This window comes from Pinus tabuliformis, chromosome 2_1 (assembly GCF_031772625.1).
Source record: "Pinus tabuliformis cultivar Carrire ecotype Pingquan chromosome 2_1, CPIR1, whole genome shotgun sequence".
NCBI classification, from domain to species: Eukaryota; Viridiplantae; Streptophyta; class Pinopsida; order Pinales; family Pinaceae; genus Pinus; species Pinus tabuliformis.
The window spans coordinates 462525583-462548720 of record NC_142299.1 but is presented as its reverse complement, the minus strand read 5'-3'; positions in this window follow the sequence as shown (position 1 = coordinate 462548720).

Sequence of the window (23138 nt, the reverse complement as noted above, 5' to 3'; positions counted from 1 at the left end):
TCAAAATATGATAGGAATTTGTTGGAAACACAAGTTTGAGTTGTGAACTCTCTATAATCCAAGTGTGACAGAGGATTTTCACGGTGCTGAATCCACGTATATAGTCAAAAACACATTTTAAACAACAAAAAATCATGATTTGACCCAAAATTGTTTCGTCAGATTTCAGCCAAAACCTCTAAAATGTATAATAGTTAGACACCACCGTAGATAATTGTCATTGCAGGGTTTAAGAATAGACTAACTTGCTGGGTTTAAGAGTAGACTAACTTTCCAGGTTGGACAGGGGATATCATTTACTTCTTGATAATGCGACCCTTCTCGTTCAAAATTAAATTCATTTTGTTTTTACTCTGGATTTGGCATTTGCAATTAAAGCATTCTCGAAACTTTGAAATCTGTAGCATGTGGATCTGCCAAGGAATTGAGGCAGCTTTCTTTGTATTGTGTAGAGAATATTGCAATTTTCCAATCCATACACTTTGTGTTGCCTTTTTGGTCAGCGATAGAAAAGATGGTGTGTGAATTTCTTGTCTTCAGTGAATCGCTAAATTTTAATTGTCTTACGTTTTCTTCATCTTTTTACTGAAATGTAGTGATAGCATTCTTGGTGAGACTACTATTTTTTATTGAAATGCATTTTTGAATGTGCAAATGGATTCAACTTTGAAAAACATATAGGCACTCACTCTGTACAGAGTTAACAACTCAAATATATCATTCCAACAATTTTTCGCTGTATTTCAGGGAAAACTTATTGGAAAATATGTCTGGGAAAGTGCAAAAATGCAAAACATTTATGCTAATGAAATGATTCAAATGACATGGTTTGTATTTGATGAGCATTATCATATAATTATCAAATGACATGGTTTGTATTTGATGAGCATTATCATATAATTATCGTGCTTCTTGTACAAGATTCCCTCTTGAGTTTTCACAATTGTAGTGATTTTATCCATCTTTTTGTCAAATACGTGTATATTGTCCAATAAAGATGTTTAAATGTTGTAATCCATTCATGTTGAACATTGTCATACTCCTGCAAATTAAGGCCCCCTGATAGATTGATGTGTTTCTGTTGATGGGAGATCATAGATTTTGAGATGATTTCTCTTTTATGTAGTTTTCTACTACGATCGTTAGATTGTTTAATTATCCATCTTTTTGTCAAATACGTGTATATTGTCCAATAAAGATGTTTAAATGTTGTAATCCATTCATGTTGAACATTGTCATACAAATTAAGGTGTATATTGTCCAATAAAGATGTTTAAATGTTGTAATCCATTCATGTTGAACATTGTCATACTCCTGCAAATTAAGGCCCCCTGATAGATTGATGTGTTTCTATTGATGGGAGATCATAGATTTTGAGATGATTTCTCTTTTATGTAGTTTTCTACTACGATCGTTAGATTGTTTAATTATGTACAATCATATAGATTGATGTGTTTATAGATTTTGAGATGACTTCTCTTTTATGTAGTTTTCTACTACGATCGTAGATTGTTTAATTATGTACAATCATATAGATTGATGTGTTTCCGAGATCATAGATTTTGAGATGATTTCTCTTTTATGTAGTTTAATCATGTACAATCATATAGATTAATGTGTTTCCATTGATTGGAGATCATAGATTTTGAGTTTTTTTTTTTTCTTCTTCTACGGTTGTTTAAACATGTACAATCATACATGACTTTTCCACTATATCTTACAAAGATTCATTATCTTTTGCATGATCATAGAATTCTAATTAATAAAATCAATCATGTGAGTGTTTGAGTGGCCCTTTAACTTGTTTATTTTCACAATTTTTTTTTCAAATTCGTATCAGGGGAATTGGTAGACCCCTACTACTTATTACTGCCGAGGCTTAGACTCAAGTTGAAGGGATTGCCCCTATACTCCTAAGCCTAACACAATTGGCCACATGCCACTCTAGGCGGGTTCATTGAGTTTCAAACTTGGGCGAGGCCCCAATATTCATCAACAAATGCTTTTTGGTGTGGGATGTCCATTGTACTGCCTAGTTTGATGGGATTTTTCGCACTGTCTTCACTTAATATCATGACATCATGCTTAGAACCATTTTTTTGGTATTGGGATGACATGCCATTCTTCCACCATCCCCATTTATCCCCCTATACAAATTTTACCATCTCTTCAATATTCTATGGACGTTGATGTGAGAGTTGTTCATCTTCGATGATGGGTGAGGGCTTTGGCTTTACTTTTTAGACAATCTCGAAGCTTAGGGTTGCAACTATGTTCACATGTAGAAGAGAGGTTTGGTGATAATTGGATAATATCCTCTTTGTTCTAAAATTTGCTCATGTTGAATTATAGGTTCAAAAGTAGAGTAGGATAGGGTATGTACAGTTTTATAAAATAAACAATTAAATGGCTATATAGAGGGGACTCTTGCCCCACAAACAAGAGGGTTTGATATATTTATTTGGTGTTTAGCTAGATTATTAGTATAAATAAATCTAAAGGATATTTATGAAAGGATGTATTTTTTAGGTACTAATACTATTAATATGTTATGTTACATGTCAAAGGAAAGATGGAAGTTTAGGCAATGTAACCTAGATGGTAGACTCAAACTTTTGTCATTGGATTAAAGAATGGATGCTAGCATTTAATGTGTATGATGGTCTCATAGGGGTTGCCTTTGACATCTCTTGCTCGATCTTCTTTCCAAGGGAAACATATGTAAATGATACCTCTAGACCAAAATTAGGGTTTAAATGATCTATGGGCTAAGGCATCCCAAACCTTTGCCACAAATAATGATAAGTCTTCAACTTATGACCAAAAATATTGAATGTGTATTACACCCTTGTTAAAAAGCACCCTCAACTAATCTCATAGGCATTGACCCTTGTTAAAGAGTAGCCTCAACTAATTTCATAGGCATTTACCCCTGTTAAAGAGCACACTAAACTAATCTCATCAGCCTTCACCCTTGTTAAAGAGCACTCTCAACTAATCTCATAAGCATTCACTTGTGAGAACAAGAAGGGTGTGGGGTTAAGAATTTGAAAAGTTAACCCAAACATTAGTACAAGGAGAGGATTTGACATGTGGAATGAAGAGAGGCCTCTATGATAGATTCAAAGGGACTTAACTAAAGGTTATGTCAACAATAAGGTGCAAACACGTAAAGAGCTTAGTAGGGTTGCAACCACTATTGAGCAAAAGCCAATAGTCTTTTAGGGTAACGATGTGGTACTAGTCACTCTTTGGAGTTGTTGAGAGTGAAGTCTTTGAAGAGCAACATAGAACATAACTTGCTTGGATGGAACTCTAATTGACCATTGTGTAGTGACAAAAGCTTCAAATAATTGCGATAAACCCTTATAAAATCAATCATGAAAACAAAGGATGTTGAAAGGAACTAGTGTGAAACCTCAAGTTACACTTCAAATTGCAACTTGCTATTGCCCAAATTGTACTAATTGGTGAAAGCCCTAATCCACAAGGTAGAATTCGAGGGGCAACCTCTAGAAAGGTCAACATTGTTGCCTCAATGACCTATCCTTTGTAATTTAGGTCGACTCAAGAGGGGTATTCTTATTAGGATTATTAGGACCGAGTAATGAGGCACAATGTGAAGTTGAGAGTAGCTTTAGTAAAATGGGGTTTTGAAGTTTTTAGGGTTTTTTTAAATTAGTGATGTAAGGACACAAAGATTCCAACTAGGGCAATGGAGTCAAGCTAAATCAAATGGTGATGACGTCACGGAGCAAATTTCCAAAAGGTTGGCCTATTTCTCTAAGGATTAGGGTTTGAGGCTAGAACCAAGGGGAAAGATAATCATTCATCCAATCAAGATCAACAATGAATTTTCAAAGTCTACAAGGGAACTTTAATGGAAGAAAATATTTAACTCCCAATATCATCTCTGACTTGATGAAATTAATTAATACTTCAACAAGGGAACCATAAGGCAAGACAAAGCATCGTACCAAATAATCATGAAATCAACAAAGGAAGGAAAAAGGACAAACATTAGAAATTTTCCTTCCAAGTGATAAAAGTATCCCTCAAATGGATTGATCTTGAAAGGCTTGTAGAAGCCTTGAACATTCCACTATTAATCCTTATGTGTTGGCATTATGATACAGGTATGACACAAGTGTTGTCCTTGATGGCAACTCTCTCAGATGAAAGATCACAATATAGCAGGTAAACAACAAGAATGAAGAAAGACAGGTATACCCAGGTTCACCATTGACCAAGCTGCGTATACACGCTGGTTCATTGTATACAAAGTCGCGTATATGAAAAGGTATATGCAGGTTCACCATTGACCAAGTCGAGTATACACGTATGTTCACTATATACGAAGGCACGTATAACGTACACACGCACTTTCATAGAAGGAAAGGCGCGTACATGTTGGAAAACTAAGTTTTGGTCCGTCGTATTTGGTCCATGGTATTTTGGTATTGATCCATGGTATTTGGTCCGAGGTATTGACCCCAGGTATTGGGTCCAAGGTATCGGTCCTACGTGGTTTTGGACCATGGTAATGAGAGGCCTAAACCTATATAAGGAGAAGAATATCATTAGGCCAAAGCACAAGTGAAAGTGATGAATATCTGATGAAGTGTGAGATCTAGTACGCTGGTTATGGGTTTGTGATGCTTTGCTGGATCTGAACCAAGGATGCACCTATGCGGTTGATGATGGATGATGGATCGGGATCACAAGGCTTGGAATGTATTATCATTATGTGGTTTGATCATGGATAGACTAGATCTGAATTTTTGACGCATGTTTTATTGTATAAATGTTATGATCTGGGTATGATTGATGTCTGGAATAGTTGCAAAGTTATGAGTAAATATTTGTAGATCTGTATGCGGGTTCACTTTGATAAAAGCGTGTATACACGCTGGTTCGCCTCATCAGAGTAGCGTATACAGTATGAAGTATGATATTTGAAGTTGTAGTTGGATCTGGTTGTTGTTGCAGAGTTCTGTGGTTTGCTCTATGTTCTGGTCACTGTGTTTTGTTGATAGGGTTTTAGTGATTCAATATTGGGTGATTCAGATATTGATGATTGGTTGGTGTAATAGTTGTATTGTAGTGGTGATTGATTTTGTGCCTCAATGTTGTTGATGGGTCCAGTATGAAAATTGGATGAAACATGGCCTTCAGATTATGGTGTTGTGCTTCAGGAGTATCCAGTATGAAAATTTATGAAACGTGGTCCCTGGAGGAAGAGAGAAGGTCGTAGCCTTCTGTAGGCCGGTGTCTACGTACTGGTAAAAATATCGGCCAGCATAAGAGCCAGGGGGTTGGAGCTCTCTTCCAGTAGCAGCTGGAAAACGAGTGAAGGTTGAAGCCTTCAGTAGGCTGACGCATACGTACTAGTAAACATATCAGCAAGTACAAGAGCTAGGGGGTTGTAACTCCCTTCCAGTAATAGCTGGAGAATGAGAAAAGGTTGTAGCCTTCTGCAGGTGGGTCCCTGCGTACTAGTAAGAGTCTGCACCAGTACAAGATTGTAAACAGGTTTTTCTTATATTAAAGGAAGACGATAGCAGGTGGTTTTTGTCCTGCATTGGGTTTCCACCTTATATCATGGTGTTCGTGTGTGTTTCTTATGTGTGATGATTTGTTCTGTTTTTACTGCACTTGGTTACTGTTTATATGGTTAATGAGCTTCTAATGCACCGATTAAAGATCAACATATGGAATTAACTGAATCATAAGTTCACTGGATATACGCTAGTTGCATTAATCACAGTGGCGTGTACATGCGAGTTCGCTTAATTTAAGTAGCGTATATGAATTTGATTATGGAAATGAAAATGTTATTGATTTGCTAACACCGATTCACCCCCCCCCCCTCTCAGTGTTATTTCCAACAATTGGTATCATAGGAGGTCCTTTGGTAGAAGCTTGATCGCTTGAAGGAGATCTGTAGAACAATGGGAAAGAAAGCGCGTCAGAAGAAGAAGACAACTCAAAGGAAGAATGGCAGCGTGTCATTAGGTGGAAGCAAGTATTCAGATTCTGAATCACCTCAGATTGAAGATGAACAAGCAAATGAAGCATTAGATAAAATCATAGATCAACAAGATCTATTTAACAAAAGGGTGAGTGCCCTCAAAGAAGTTATCAACTTAAAAGCTCCGTTGGAGTGTGCCTTCAGAGTACGTCAAATGCTGCAGGGGCAGAATGAAGAACAAGAAAATGAGGTTCTCAAACTAAGGCAACAAGTGGAAGAAAGAAGAAACTTTGAAGAAATCTTGAAGAAGCAATATCTGGAAAAGGAAGAACAACATCAGGTTGAGGTAAATAGCTTGAAAGGTAAATTAGAAGTCAAAGATAAACTATTACGATTTCAAGACAATACTAAGATTTTGTATGATATTCTTAGTAGTCAAAGGTCGCCTGCGATCAAAACTGGTCTTCGCTTTTATGAATCTGTTGAAGGTTAATCTAGTTCACAAGGTGAGGCAATAAACTCTAATGCAAAGTCAGAAATGCTCAACAAGGAGATGAGAGGTCAAACCTATCAACAACCAAGGAAAGATAGTCTTTAAAGAAAATATTTTGCTCCTAAATGTGGAGATGATAGACAATTATTTCCTTCGATGACTAATGTTGAATGTTATGTATGTCATAATCTTGGACATGTTGCTGCAATATGCACAAGTAGAATGGTTCAAGACCGTCACACAGAAAGAGAATCACCTTCCAGGTACTTTAAGGGGTATTGTTTTTCTTGCAATATGTTTGGTCACAAAGTTGTTGACTATTACAAAAGGAATATGAAACATGTAAGATGTTATGCATGTAACAAACTTGGATATATAGCAAAGGAATGCAAGAGAAGACTTTGGGCAGCATATCAAAAGGAGAAAACATCATCACAGTTGAAGATATGGAAGAAAAATGAAGTACAATAAGAAATATGTGGCATAGCAGAGTATACAGACATGATAGACTCAGAGGGAGCTGAAGTTGTGGAACCTCAGTGTTCTAAATATCATATACAAGTTTCATAAAGACAAGTCGCGTGTATACACGAGTTCGAAGCTGCACAGTTGGGTATATATTGGTTTGAGGAAAAGAAGTGGGACAGAGTCAAGAAAAAGGGTCTGATATGATTCAGTCAATTATTTGCTCTATTTGATAATGGTTACAATCTACTGATGATGTGTGGTAATGTGTTGGTACTCATAAGATGTTTAGAAGTGCTTTTGATCCTAACTTGATGATGATGATGCCTTGATACTTCCTACTGATATATACATGATCAGATCTGACAGTGAATAGATGGAATAGGTTCAGGGGGAGAATATGCTTCGAATAATGCATTGTTGGCATTATGGTTAAAAGTCTTTGGTGATTATGCTTATGTGGCTAAATGATACATCTTGCTACTTATTGTTGGTTGGCCAAGAGAATGGTATTGCAGGTTACAGGTCTGGATGCTGGTGACAGATGCTTATGGTGAAGATCATATATGATGTATGATAGTTGCTGATGACAATCATGGTTTTTTTTACATTGTTGGTCATTGTTATAAAAGGTCATGTATATCATTTGATGTAAATGTCATGAAAAGACCTAATTTGTAACCCCACTTTGCATGGGAAGGATGATGTAATAATGTCTATTTCAGTCCTGTATAAACATTTGGTAGACCCCCACTTGGTTGGGTGGATGAGTCAAAATGGTGTATCCCCACTTAGTTGGGAGATTGATGTATGAGTCATTGGTGATAGGAAGGTCATACTCACTTAGTTGACGTGTAGAGTCATGTTATTCTTTCGAAAAATATTTTTGCAGACTCGACATGTGCTCAGGGGGAGCATGGACGGATTGATACATCTTAGCATGTACAAAGGGGGAGCTCAATCAGAGATTTCAGCATGTACTCAGGGGGGGTATGGACAACAGAATGTATATCAAGGAGAGAGAATACCTTGGTCCGCCCTTTGCCTTTGATGTCAAAGGGGGAGAGTGACTTGGTGTGGTTGTTGCCATAAAGTCCAAAGGGGGAGATTGTTGGCATTATGATACAAGTATGACACAAGTGTTGTCCTTGATGGCAACTCTCTCAAATGAAAGATCACAATATAGCAAGTACACAACAAGAATGAAGAAAGAAAGGTATACGCAGGTTCACCATTGACCAAGCCGTGTATACACGCAGGTTCACTGTATACAAAGTCGCGTATACGAAAAGGTATACGCAGGTTCACCATTGACCAAGTCGCATATACACGTAGTTCACTATATACAAAGGCACGTATAACGTACACACGCACTTTCACAGAAGGAAAGACGTGTACATGTTGGAAAACTAAGTTTTGGTCCGTGGTATTTGGTCCATGGTATTTTGGTATTGATCCATGGTATTTGGTCCGAGGTATTGACCCCAAGTATTGGCTCCAAGGTATCGGTCCTACGTGGTTTTGGACCATGGTATTGAGAGAGGCCTAAACCTATATAAGGAGAAGAATATCATTCGGCCAAAGCACAAGTGCAAGTGATGAATATCTGATGAAGTGTGAGATCTAGTATGCTGGTTATGGGTTTGTGATGCTTTGTTGGATCTGAACCAAGGATGCACCTATGCGGTTGATGATGGATGATGGATCCGGATTATAAGGCTTGGAATGTATTATCATGATGTGGTTTGATAATTGATAGACTAGATCTGAATTATTGACGCATGTTTTATTTTATAAATGTTATGATCTGGGTATGACTGATGTCTGGAATAGCTGCAAAGCTATGAATAAATATTTGCAGATCTGTACGCGGGTTCACTTTGGTAAAAGCACATATACACGCTGGTTCGTCTCATCAGAGTAGCGTATACATTATGAAGTATGATATTTGAAGTTGCAGTTGGATCTGGTTGTTGTTGCAGAGTTCTGTGGTCTGCTCTGTGTTCTGGTGACTGTGTTTTGTTGACAGGGTTTTAGTGATTCAATATTGGGTGATTTAGATATTGATGATTGGTTGATGCAATAGTTGTATTGTAGTGGTGATTGATTTTGTGTCTCAATGTTGTTGATGGGTCCAGTATGAAAATTGGATGAAATGTGGCCTTCAGATTTTGATGTTGTGCTTTAGGAATATCCAATACGAAAATTTATGAAACGTGGTCCCTGGAGGAAGAGAGAAGGTCATAGCCTTCTGTAGACCGGTGCCTATGTACTGGTAAACATATCGGCCAGTACAAGAGCTAGGGGGTTGGAGTTCCCTTCTAGTAGCAGTTGGAAAATGAGTGAAGGTTGGAGTCTTCAGTAGGCCAATGCCTATGTACTAGTAAACATATCGGCTAGTACAAGAGCTAGGGGTTGTAGCTCCCTTCCAGTAGTAGCTGGAGAACGAGAGAAGGTTGTAGCCTTTTGCAGGTGGTGCCTGCATACTGGTATGAGTTTGCGCCAGTATAAGATTGTAAATAGGTTTTTCTTATATTAAAGGAAGATGACAACAGATGTTTTTTGTCCTGCATTGGGTTTCCACCTTATATCATGGTGTTCATGTGTGTTTCTCATGTGTGATGATCCGTTCTGTTTTTACTGCACCTGGTTACTGTTTAAATGGTTAATGAGGTTCTGATGCACTGATTAAAGATCAACATATGATGAATTAACTGAATCGTAAGTTTACTAGATATACGTTAGTTTCATTAATCACAGTTGCGTGTACACGCGAGTTCCCTTAACTTAAGTAGCGTATATGAATCTGATTATGGAAACGAAAAAGTTATTGTTTTGCTAATACTGATTCACCCCCCTCCACCCCTCTCAGTATTATTTCCAACATTATGGACCAAAATAAAACCAAGAAAAAGAAGCTTCAAGAGTTGAGAACGTTTATCCACATAGAAAGAAGCCTTTACATTGTAAATTCTCTAAGCAAGATACGTCGATTTTGTTCCAAGTAGTGAGAGCTCCAAAAATCCAACCATGAGTGAAAATGAGGAAGTACATCTCTTTAATATAGAGTGAAGCTAAATTTCCTTTATAATAAAATAATATATTATGTGTTTCCTTAGATTTAGGCCTAATAAAAGTGAAATACAACTAATTAATCTTACATAAAAATAAAGTGGTCAAGCCACATGGACAATGAGCAAGCTGAAATAAACACCTGAAAGAGAGGTCGTCTCCGTTACGAAGGGAAAAATATTCCCCAAGGTGATAGGTCCCTTTGAATGTGGGTGGGTGGTCCAATCCTCATATGATGTTGTGAAAGCTTCCTATGTAATCAACCTTCCAATGTCTAGCTCAAAAGTGCCTTGAAGGGTGTGCTCGTGTCTTTTGATATGTAAGTTGCTTTGAAAAAAATGAAGATGAATCCAATTTCCCAAGTAGTGCACGCCATATCATCATAGCCCTGTTGCTCATCAATATCCATAAATGCAAGTGAATACCCTTGCCATCAAAGCTCAACATACAAGGCTAGTGAAGAAATCCAGTAGGGGTGCTTTTGGAAAAATGAGGGGTAACAAAGCCTAATAAAACCCTAGCCAATTTGCCTTCATCAAAGACACCACCAATTTTCTCCATATATGTACGAGAGAATTTGAAAATTCTATTTGGAACATAAATGATAAATAACTTGCAAAATGTTGTAGAATAATGCACAATGACTTTGTTGAAATGTAAGGGTCAACATATGAATTTGTTGAACACTAAGGGTTTTTTTTGGTTTCCCTACAATTATGCCTTTATGGTTATGTAAAAATCCTAATTAATGCTTCATTGTCGTTATAGACTAATTTGATAAAACACAATTTTTAATAATATTAAACAATTTTTGCAAATTTTTCCAGTCCTTGAATCTCTAGTTAGTTGATTTTCTTAAGATTTATTAAATAAAGGGACAATATTCAGCACTTGGTGGGAAGGATGTTGTCAAGTCAGAGTTACTAAATAAAGGGACAATATTTAGGAGAGGCTCCACTTGGTGGGAAGGTGTTGTCAAGTCTTATATGGTCTATGCATTTAAGACAATCAATTTGTATTTTATTATTATTATTTACTTCAATTTGGAAAATATCTTATTATGGAAATAAAGTGTCTACTTTTAATAAGTTTTATTTGTATAATGTTTTATCAAGATTGCAAATGGAGTTTTTATTTTAACATTTCAAGTCACCGTTTAGTGCTTTTGGATAGAGAAAAATATAAAATTTTGAATGAATAAATGGGATTTTTTTATTCTTGGTGAAGTCTATTACAATGTAAAATAGGAAGTGACTATATTCAATATAACTATTTTGAGCGAATTTTGCATTTTCTTGATGTATTTTCATAAAAAGGCACAAATTTTAAGTAGCCATCGTGTTGTCTTTAGTTTGATGTTGAACATTTTCTAATTGTGACAAGTCACTTGATCTTCTTATACTTATTTTGATTGCATGCTTAAGCATCTCTCTCTCTCTCTCTCTCTCTCTCACACACACACACACACACACACACACACTTTTCTTTTCTCTCAAAGGTAATGCTTTGATAAGCTAAATGATGATATGCGCTTCATTATCCACCTTTGGTCAATGTGGTTCTAACTTGAACCAATTGACTTTTGAAATTTGGCCATTGCTTTCAATAAGTTCTCAATAATTTAACCATATTCTAATGCTATTTGAGTGTGCATTCACTAAACATAAAAAAATCTTCTTCTTGTATTATCCCACACTAGATTGATCATCTCTCCCCTATATCTCTCATTGCACCAAGGAATAGACTTGCTATAATTTGAGCATAGAGATCCTAACCAAGCTAACAAATTTGGTAACATTGTGCTCATGTAGCTTTGCTCATTGAGGATTCATAATGCTAGACCTCTAATTGGAAAGAATTAAGTAATAAAAAAACTCAATGATCAAGACTCAACACAAAGCGATGGTATATGATGAAAGCATCCCTCCTAAGTTCTCATGTTCACAACAATTAATACCATATTTGTAAACAAGGGTCATACAACTCATGGATGACATCATTGTAACATTCCAAGGACAAAGAATAATGATATATAGGAGACAAAGATGATGGGAGAAAAATGGAAAAAGAAGCTTCCAAATTATGAGCAATAGGAATAGACAATGTCATTGACAAAAATGGTGGTGTTGACATCTTTTGAATGTATATATGGTTGAACCACTTTTAGTCATTGGTGGCGAGTTTATATGTTAATACTTGGGAAATCCATTCCATAAGGTATATTAGTTTAGTTTTTATAGGAAAATCATTCCATATTGCGTATCATATTAATCATGTTTTATTTTTATTTTTATGTTATGATGATCTCATATGAATATTACATTGTTCATTGTTAGTCATTCTATAATGGGGCCTCGGGGCCATAGGCTTTTCACTAGGAATTTGTAAGCATATACATCACAAGAACTACATGCATGAATTACAGATGGCTTGACACCTAAGTGAAACATCCATGTATAAGTAATATTTACATTCAAATCATGTTAGACATAGGGATTGAAAATGAGGTATTATATATCGAATTCTAGTTTTGTGAGGTAAACCAACCCATGAGGGAATTGTAACTGAACTTTCTTTTGCAATCAAATCAACTTAAAATGGGTGTTACTTAAACACATGTCCTCAAGGAGGTTGGAATTTCGTCAAAATGACTTGAGAAGCCACAATAATGACTATTGAACCACACCAACATTGACCCTTGATTTATAATCATGTGAAGCCCCTCAATTCATGGAAGCGATCATTGATCCTTTCTAATTTGTGTTCAATTTTATTATATTTTTTACGTCACAAGAACTACATGCATGAGTTACACACGGCTTGACACCTAAGTGAAACATCCGTGTATAAGTAATATTTACATTCAAATCATGTTAGACACATGGATTGAAAATGAGGTATTGGAGATATTTTTCTTATCTAGGGTTTTGATTTAGGGTTTGTGTACATCGTTACCATGGCGGGGCAAGGAGGAGGTAGTTCTGCTCCCTCCTACAGTCAAGTAGTTGTGGACAGAAGCAAGGGAGCTAGTTCCCATCGCTTCAAGGAACTAGCGCAGGTGGCAACAGAGATTATGAATAATGAAAAATCGGAAACCATCAGACCTTAAGAACAGGAAGAGAACCATGAGGAACATAGTAAGGAGAAGAGGATAGAGGGTAGCAGTCAGAAAGTTGCTCCCATGAAAATATCAGGGGCATGTAAACCCAAGGTGACCACTATTCCTTGAGTCGTTTTAAGTGACCCAGCGCTGCAGGTGCACAGAGAACACATGGCAGAATACACTGTTATATGTAAATTCATGGGGATCTCGCCGACGAAGAAGGATTTGCAAGCATGGATAAGGAACCACTAGAAACTAAAGGGGAAAATTTACCTTCACCTTGGGTCCAAGGGTTTCTTCACGGCGGTGTTCACAAGCCTAGAGGACAAAGATAGAGTGTTCGAAGGAGGACCCTATTTTTACATATTTGTAGACCTTTACATGAGACCATGGGTAATGAACTTTGTCCCAGAACGAGAGACTTTCACCTCGGTACCGGTATAGATAAGACTCTACTCCCTTCCTTTAGATTATTGGCTGTCAGAATCTATAAAGGCTATCAGTAACAAGCTAGGGCATTTTATAAAAATCTCAGATACTACTCTAAGAGGAAAATACACTTCCTTTGCCCGAATATGTGTGGAAATGGACTTATCTGGGGCACTTCCGGATGAAATCATTTTGGAAGTGTATGATGAGGAATGGGTGCAAACGATAGACTATGAACACGTCCCATTCAGGTGCCATAAGTGCCATGAACATGGGCACCTATACAGGGACTACCCTTTGAACAAACTGGAGAGCAACACAAAAGCCACCACAGGAAAGGATCCCGAAGGCTTTACTAAGGTAGGGGGTAAAGGGAAAGGAGGCAAGAGGTACCAAAAGAAAAGTACTGAAGATAGACAAACAAACCACAATAGTTTCAAGATCTTAGAAGAAGAAGTTGAAAACAATGGGACAAACTAGGAATCAGAGAATATTCACAATGAGAAGGAAGGGGATGCTAACATGGAGGAGATACTAGAAAACAACAAACAAATGGATGATTTGACAAATATGATGGAGCTCAGTAGGGACCACGATATGACTCCAAGTGAGGTAGGAACAGAAGACCATGAACTGCAGGAGATTCTAGAGAGGGAGAATTTAGATCTAGAAAAATTTTGGAGCAGGGAATCATCAAAGGGGTTGACTCTGCCAAAAGCAGAGTTTGACAGGGTTCAAAAACTCTTCCTTTGGAGATCACAAAGTGCTCTGGAGTCAAAAGAAACCATGACAGCTAGGGGAACAGGGGAGTGAAAACGATGGAGGATACACCAATGCTTTCTTCAAAGAACCCGTGTAGGAAAAGAGGAAGGAAGAAAAATGAGCTGCTGTCCGAATGCAGAAAACTTATGATTAACTCAGGTAAGATGAAGGATCTTACCAGTTACTCCTTTACAAACCTTTCTTAATGAAGCTTACAACCTGGAACATTAGGGGTCTAGGAAGTAAAAGGAAACAAAGAAATTTTAGTAGTCGAATAAAAGAAGAAAAATCAGATATGATTTTTATTCAGGAAACAAAATGTTCGATGGATAAGATCAGAGAGATACACAACAAATGGTTAATCAAGTATGAGTATATAGAGGTAAAAGTAGATAACTCGGCCGGGGGGGGGGGGGATTCTCACTCTATGGGATCCTCAAAAACTTGGAATCTTGGATGCTGAAGCTTCTAGGAATTATCTATCGATGGTGATTCAACCTTTGGGGGATAAGGAGATCTACATGATCACTAATGTCTATGGCCCTCAAAAACTAGAAGACAAACTAAAGCTTCTCACATCCCTTGAGGAACTGAGGGAGAGACATCCTAATATGCCTTGGATTCTGGCAGGGGATTTCAATATGATCAGATCTCTTACAGAAAAAAAGGAGGTACAAGGAAACTAGGCAGGGACTCCATTGCCTTCCAGAACTTCATGAATAACATGGGGCTAGTGGACACAGAAACAACAAATGGCATTTTTACTTGGAATAATAAGAGAGGAGGAGCTTCTCAAGTTTCCTCTAAATTAGACAGATTCATAATCTCAGAGGAACTCCTTATCAAAGGCCTTGATATGTCAGCTTTAATCCTTCCCTTCGGAGGCTCGGACCACTGGCCTGTCCAGATGGAAGCTACTTTTATGGGTACACCAAGGAATAGACCCTTTAGGTTTGAAAATATCTGGCTCTCTCACCCTGACTTCACTAGCAATATTGACAAATGGTGGACGGAAGATAGGCCCATTCAAGGCACTAAAATGTTCATATTGCAGCAGAGACTCAAGCACATCAAATCTAGGCTTAAAGATTGGAATAAACAAGAGTTTGGCAATATTTTTAAAGCCAAAAAAGAAGTTGAGAAGAAAATCCAGGAGATTAATCAGATCAACATCCTAGAGGGTTTTACCGAGGAAAGGAAAATTCAGGTTGATTCTCTACAGAACGAATGGGAGGATCGGTGCTTGCAAGAGGATATTTTATGGAGACAGAAATCGAGGGTGTAGTGGATTAGAGAAGGAGAAAGAAACACAAAGTTTTTTCATAGATAAACTTTGTATGACATATCTCATAACATAATTTCCAAACTCAAAGATTCTCAAGGGGAAGAGCTTGTCTCACACATAGAAATAGAATTTGTCCTAGTTCAGCACTTCCGCAGCATAATAGAGGAGCCTTTCGTTGACAGATCTCGGTTTATTAACAAATTCACAAAGTTCATTCCTAAACTTGTATCCAGGGAAGATAACCACAATCTTGACAGGCCAGTGTTTGAAGAGGAGATTAGTGAGGTCATCAATGAGATGCAAAATAGGAAGCTCCTGGCCCTGATGGTTTCAATGTGGATTTCTTCAAAGCTTGTTGGAAAACAGTCAAATAGGATATCCTTGAGGTTGTGGAAGACTCTCGAAGATCCAAAACTGTTTTGAAAGCTCTTATTGCCTATTTCATAGCTTTGATTCCAAAGCAGGAAAAGTCTATGACACCAGATAGATCCAGACCCATAGCCTTATGTAATGTGGTGTACAAAATTATCTCTAAAGTGATTGCTAATAGGCTAAAGCCTCTTCTTTCTGCTCTCATTTCAGAGGAGCAAACTGGTTTTGTGGAAGGAAGACAGATTCTCAACAACATCATACAAGCACATGAGGTGGTACACTCTCTTACGAGCAAGAAGCAAGCTGGTATGATAATGCAACTAGACCTAGCGAAAACTTATGATAAGTGTTGAGTCTTGAAAATGTCATTCATTTCCATTACACTTTCACTATTATGTCCATTATATCACCTCCATTTCACCTCCATTTCACTACTATGTCACCACATTCATCCCACTTTCATTATCATTGGGCCACCTTTATGTTTTTCCAATATTTATTATTTCTAAGCCTTTTAAGTGAATTTGTGGTTAAACATTAGAAAATAATGTGCATATGCTTATACCTAACAAATGGGTTGAGATTGTTGACATGTGTAGGTTGAAAGGAGGCTTCTAGAAGACTCTTATGTGGCACTCTAAAGCCAAATTCGAATTTGAGTTGAAAGAATCATGGGATCATGAGGATATGTGTCACATCTCCTAATTGTATTGTAACTCTAAAAAGACATGTGTCTTATCAGTTCCTATTTTGATTAGGACTCTAGAGGTAGAGGGAGAGATTCATGGATTCTCATTAATGAGATGGCTCTCATCTTTTTGTATAAATAGGAGATCTCTCTCCTTCATTAGTTAGTCCTTTTTTAGCTTAGAGTTTGGAGTTCTTTAGCTTGGAGTTTGTAGTTCTTCCTTGATGGCTTTTGAAAGCTTTGGAGAGCTTTGTTGTACTTTGTAATTTTGAAGAATTTGAATAAAGCTTTGATGTTCTCAACATGGAAGGAGATGTGAAGTAGATTTCATGGAGCATATTAGAATGTAAGGTAGAGTAGATTTCATTTTGTAAATTTTGCTTTGATTTCATTATGTCATTTGATTGCTTTCAAGTTGGTAGATTAGATTTTTCATTCATGCAATTTTAATTCATGCAAGTGTGTTCAACCAGTTGATTGTAGGTTAGTAATGCACATAGCTTTTTAATGACTAATGACATGACAGAATCATCTTGTCTTTCTGCTGATTTTTTTTTTTTGAGTTCTAATTCCAGCATTGTTATTTCAATCAGTTTTGTTTTGCTCATTTACTTTTCTGCAATTTAGATATCATATTGCTTAACTTGTTCATGATTGCTTCCCATAAGGTAGATTGAGCTGAAGGGTAAAGGATCAGAAGAGTTGAAGTAGTGTGATTAGTTTCCTTTATGCAATTTAATTTTTTGTAATTTAGATATCATATTGCTTAACTTGTTCATGGTTGCTTCCCATAAGGTAGATTGAGCTGAAGGGTAAAGGATCAGAAGAGTTGAAGTAGTGTGATTAGTTTCCTTTATGCAATTTAATTTCTTGCAATTTAGATATTATATTGCTTAACTTGTTCATGATTGCTTCCCATAAGGTAGATTGAGCTGAAGGGTAAAGGATCAGAAGAGTTGAAGTAGTGTGATGAATTAGTTGCTTTGCTTTCAGTCTTTGAGTTGCTTTAAGTTCAGTTTTTACTTTCTTTTTCATACAGCAGCAAGGATACTGGGTTTCATAGTCACTAGCTCATTGATTGGTTGTTGCATTCCATTTTGATTGAAGTAGCTGCATATTTACACTTTTGTTCAAGTACTAATTCCATCAATAACATGTTTTGAGATATTTTGAAGTGCTAAAGTTTTGGAAGTTACCATTAGGGACTTAGGCCTTAGGCCTTGTCTTGAAATCTCTATCCATACTTGTCCTTTAAAAGTATTCTTAAGACCTTAGAATAGGATTTCCATTTGCATTAGACACTTTAAGAAACCAACAAAAGCAAAACCCCAAAAAAAAATAAAATATATAAAACAACGAAGTAAGAAAAAGTTTAACTAAGCACATATGGTGCACCACACTTCATCAGTTTACGATACCTGGATTGATAATTTATCTATAGCAATTTAAGACGTTAAATTGACTAGACATTTTGGCGCCGTTGCCGGGGAAGTGTAATTAGGAGACCTTATTTCTTACATCTAAAAAAAAATTAAAAATTCTTGAGTATGCTCTCCTCCTGCACTTTGTGTGATCTAGAGGATCAGAAAAATGATTGTTATGTAAAAAAAGAAAAGAAAAAAAAGAGGAGACAAAATAAACTTCATCATTTCAATTGATTCAATAAAAAAAAATGAAAAAATGAAATTCAACTGCTTTGATAGGTTCAAATTGTCCAAAATTGACTGGTTATGGTTTGTAGTGGTCCCCAAAACACTGTATCCTGTTTTATTAAGGTTTTGCAACTTAGCTGCAGAAAGTACCCTGATTCCGCAGCCAGTTGAGAATTCCGCAGTTGTTTCAAGGTTTAGCAGGTTACAGGCATCCAATGAAAAAACCGACCACATGGGCATCTCTGGAATTGTTCCGACATGGATCCTATCCTAGTCACCCAGCTCAGATCAATGAAAAACCAGCCTAAGACCTCAGTCAAAGTTCTGTTTTTAACATGTTTTTCTTGAAGTATTTGCTGCCTGAAATTGAAAATCATTAATCCTTTTTATAAAATTTTACAATTTCAGAGAAGAAGAAAAGAGAAAAACAATCCTAGCTTCCACTGTGGGCTTAACAAGAAATATGCATCCCTGTCCAAGCATTGGCCCTGAAACAAACCTGCAAGAACATTTGTTAAAAAAAAAAAATAGAAGCACATTAAGCTTTTTGTTAAGGGGAACGAATTGGGCCATGATGATGAGAGATTAGCCACTAGAACACTCATTTAAATTAAGAGTAAAGACATTTGAATCAGCTGGCAATTGTCTAACCAAAGAAGAAACTTTTGAAGTGATCACTGTCCTTAGGATTTAAAAGGCATTTCGGAAACACCATGAAGTAGATTGTTGCAGTCAGGCGTATACCATACAAATTCTGCGATTGGAAGGCTCGCAAAGAATTTTTTTTATATAGCATCTCCTCCCCTGACTGATTCATTTGTTATTGACTGCATCTGAAAACAATTTTTCCCCCTCTGAGATTCAATCTTACAGCCGAGTGCAACAAACGCAGAACAGTTAACTCAGAAAAACGTAAACAACAGAAAAACGTCTAATTTCAAACGCTCGATTTGCCAAAACGGAGGCGAATTTGAAGAAAATAAAACATGGGTTTTTTCGCCAGGTGGGTCAATTAGATAACCCAGAAACCGTTTGAAGAAATTTGTGGCGGTCTGGGAGAAATCCTCGGTTCTTTGGAGCCTCTTTTTTTCTATCGCGTGTGAAAAAAACAATGTTTTTTTTAACAGTTGCGGCCATATTCCGATTTCTTTGAGAAATCCGCCCAGATCCGATTTTCTTAGCTACCAGGTCATCCACCGTGTCACTTAATGTGTAAGAGGAAAAGATTTTTATTAAATGAATAGGGAATAGTTTGAACACGTCTTCCGCCACCCGTCTGCCCATTTAACAGTAAGATAATCAAATACGACACTTCTCCAACAGCTATTCCTATGACTCGGCGTTTTACTTACTAAAATACCGGCACAGCGCTAATACTCATGGATCTTGTCTTCATTAACATGTTTTGTGTACGTGTTTAATTTTATTATGACGTGCTTGGCAGTTTGATCATATTTTCAGCCAAAAACTCTGCATTGTTTTTCTATCTGCTCTTCACGACATCTTGGCCTCTAATACGTCTACGATTGATCTCAATCTCATTAGTGCAAAAACACATGTTCAAGACCGTATAGTAGGGGCACATTTTTTAAGTCCTGCGCATGTGATGCCACTCCTTGAAATTGTTCGAACAGAGAAAAATTCACCACAGATTATTGTTGACCTTATAAATGTTGGAAAGAATATAAAGAAAGTCCCTAGAGTGGTGGGAAATTGCACCGGCTTTGCTGTCAATCAAATGTTCTTTCCATACACTCAATCGGTTCATATGTTGGCAATTCTTGGTGTAGATATTTTAGACAAGGTCATCACAAGTTTTGGAATGCCAATAGGTCCATTCAGATTGCAAGATCTTGTTGGATATGAAGTATCTATTGAGGTTGGACAACAATTTGTTGCAGCCTTCACTCCTCCACATTTTTTTTCTCTTCCACGCATACAACCACTCCATTTCACAGTATTTTCTACACTTTGTTTTCATTAGCTGCGGAATCCAGCCACTTTCCGCAGCTGATTCAACTTTCCGCAGCTAGCTTAACTTTCCGCAGCGGGTTCAACTTTCCGCAGCTGGCTTAACTTTCCGCAACTATTTTGTTAAACTCTAGGTTGCAGGTGTCATCAACCAAAACAAGCCACATGGGTAGTTGGGGGAATGTCAGTACATGGATGTCCTATTCATTTGGTCAAATTTGATGAAAAAGACCCCGGTCAAAGGGAAGTCAAGTTGAGTGTTATCACTAAGTCGCCACATTTAGTCGCCACACTGAGTCGTTGCATGTCAAGAAAAAATAATAATTTTGAATCAATGAAATGAACAAGTTATTTGCTCATTTTTCTGAAGGTATTGATTAATTTTGGATTGATGATGAAAAATGAATGGCTAACTTTGTATCCAAGATTTTTAGCTACAGAACCGTGCACATTCCGCAGCTAAAGTCTAATTCCGCAGCCAGAAAAACCTCATTGTTCAAATCAGCCTATCTTTCTCATACAAAATCAGATTTTGATGATTTAAGTATCGTTGGAAAGATCTCAACAAGATCTACATAATGAGAAATCTATCATTAGAGTTTGAAATGGAAAATAATGAAATAAATTGTTGAAAAGAAGCAACATTCAACTTGGGCACCAATTCCAAAGCAGGTATAAATTCTTTTGATTTTTCCTTTGAGAACTTGTTTCATTAATACAAATTCTTAGTTTTGTGTGTAAATATCATAACTAGAGAGATTGATCACCTCTCTCCTTTGATAATCTTACATTCCATTGCAGAAGAAGTATTAGTTTTTTTGCAGGTTCCAGGAGGAAGGACAAATGACTACAAGAGAATGGTGTCTCTCTAAGAGACCAATTTGTTTCATAAAAGGATGATCAGCAACAAAGAGGAAATATGTTGATGCAAAATCAGATCCAAACACTTGAAAAAACTTTCAGATACTATTGTTTCCATCACATCCATACTTCATAATAAACCATTCACCTCATTTCACTCCATATTTTCCATTTACATTCACATACACTTTCCATCTCTTTTTGTCCATTCATAACTCACAAATAAAAGCAAGAGGCTCATTCATATGCTTATTGCCCATTACCATTTCTACTCTCCATTGCCATCTTCCATTTTAATCTTCCATTCCTTGTCATTTTCATTCCGCAAATAAGCCCTGCTTCAATGCAAATTATTGAGTCCATAGTCCTTTGAGTCTAAGTTCTTCGTAAAAACACCTTGAGGCTTGCATGCCTTAATGGCAAGTCCTCATGCTGACAAACAATGGGAATACATTAATGTCCCTTGTTCGTCAGATCTTCTAGGTGACTCGACTTCAGCAAATTCATTCGTACCTAGCAAGATGTGTTTGGGCATCTTGACTCTCATTGTCATCAATGGTGAGAGTTCTCGTGTTGACTAGTGGCATCCATTAATGGCCACTAAGTCAACAATTTCCTACTATGTTCGACATCAGAACATCTTTTCACATAGTAGGAATTGTGCCAATGAGTTTTGAAGACATGAAGACTATTATTTTCAGCATTTTGGAGCAGATTCAGCAAGTTTTAGTAGAAGCAATAAAAAGTCATCTTATCTCTCTATCCATGACTCCTCTTGTTCAGCCACTTGAAGAATAATATGATCATAAATTTTCAGCCACTACACATACAACTCATCCATTCCAAGGGTAAGTGAAGGTACGTCATTTTCTAACTTTTGACCATAGAATTCCATAAAAAGCTAGAATGATAATTGTTGGAAAAACATTTCTCTTCCTCATTTCATAAAATTGCCAATACCATCAGTTGGGGGGGGGGAATACATTCATATTCATATCTTGCCATGTCCATATGATATTCAGGAGCCCACATACTTCCAACATATATTAATTATTACATTGCTATTATGAGCATACAATGACTTTTGAAAAAAAGTGCTTAAAGGATAAATTGGATACAAACAAAATCATGGTTGTCACGCAAGAACCAACCATCATGCAATCCAATAAAGATATACTTTGCAACAATAATCAAAATATCATTATGCAAAGTTCAAAGATCAAAATAGAAGGAAAAAAAAAAAAAAAATGGTTGTAACACAATAACCAACCATGTTGCATTTCAAGTAAAACACTTTGCATAAATATGAAGTTATCAAATGATATCATGCAAAGTTAAGCCAAAGCTCAAGGATCAAAAGAGTTAATGTAATATATATTGAATGAGGACATGCAATAGCTTCAGTTGGGGGGTATGTTGAGTCTTGAAAATGTCATTCATTTCCATTACACTTTCACTATTATGTCCATTATATCACCTCCATTTCACTGCTATTCACCACATTCATCCCACTTTCATTATCATTGGGCCACCTTTATGTTTTTCCAATCTTTATTATTTCTAAGCCTTTTAAGTGAATTTGTGGTTAAACATTAGAAAATAATGTGCATATGCTTATACCTAACAAATGGGTTGAGATTGTTGACATGTGTAGGTTGAAAGGAGGTTTTTAGAAGACTCTTATGTGGCACTCTAAGGCCAAATTCGAATTTGAGTGGAAAGAATCATGGGATCATGAGGATATGTGTCACATCTCCTAATTGTATTGTAACTCTAAGAAGACACGTGTCTTATCAGTTCCTATTTTGATTAGGACTCTAGAGGTAGAGGGAGAGATTCATGGATTCTCATTAATGAGATGGCTCTCATCTTTTTGTATAAATAGGAGATCTCTCTCCTTCATTAGTTAGTCATTTTTTAGCTTAGAGTTTGGAGTTCTTTAGCTTGGAGTTTGTAGTTATTCCTTGATGGCTTTTGAAAGCTTTGGAGAGCTTTGTTGTACTTTGTAATTTTG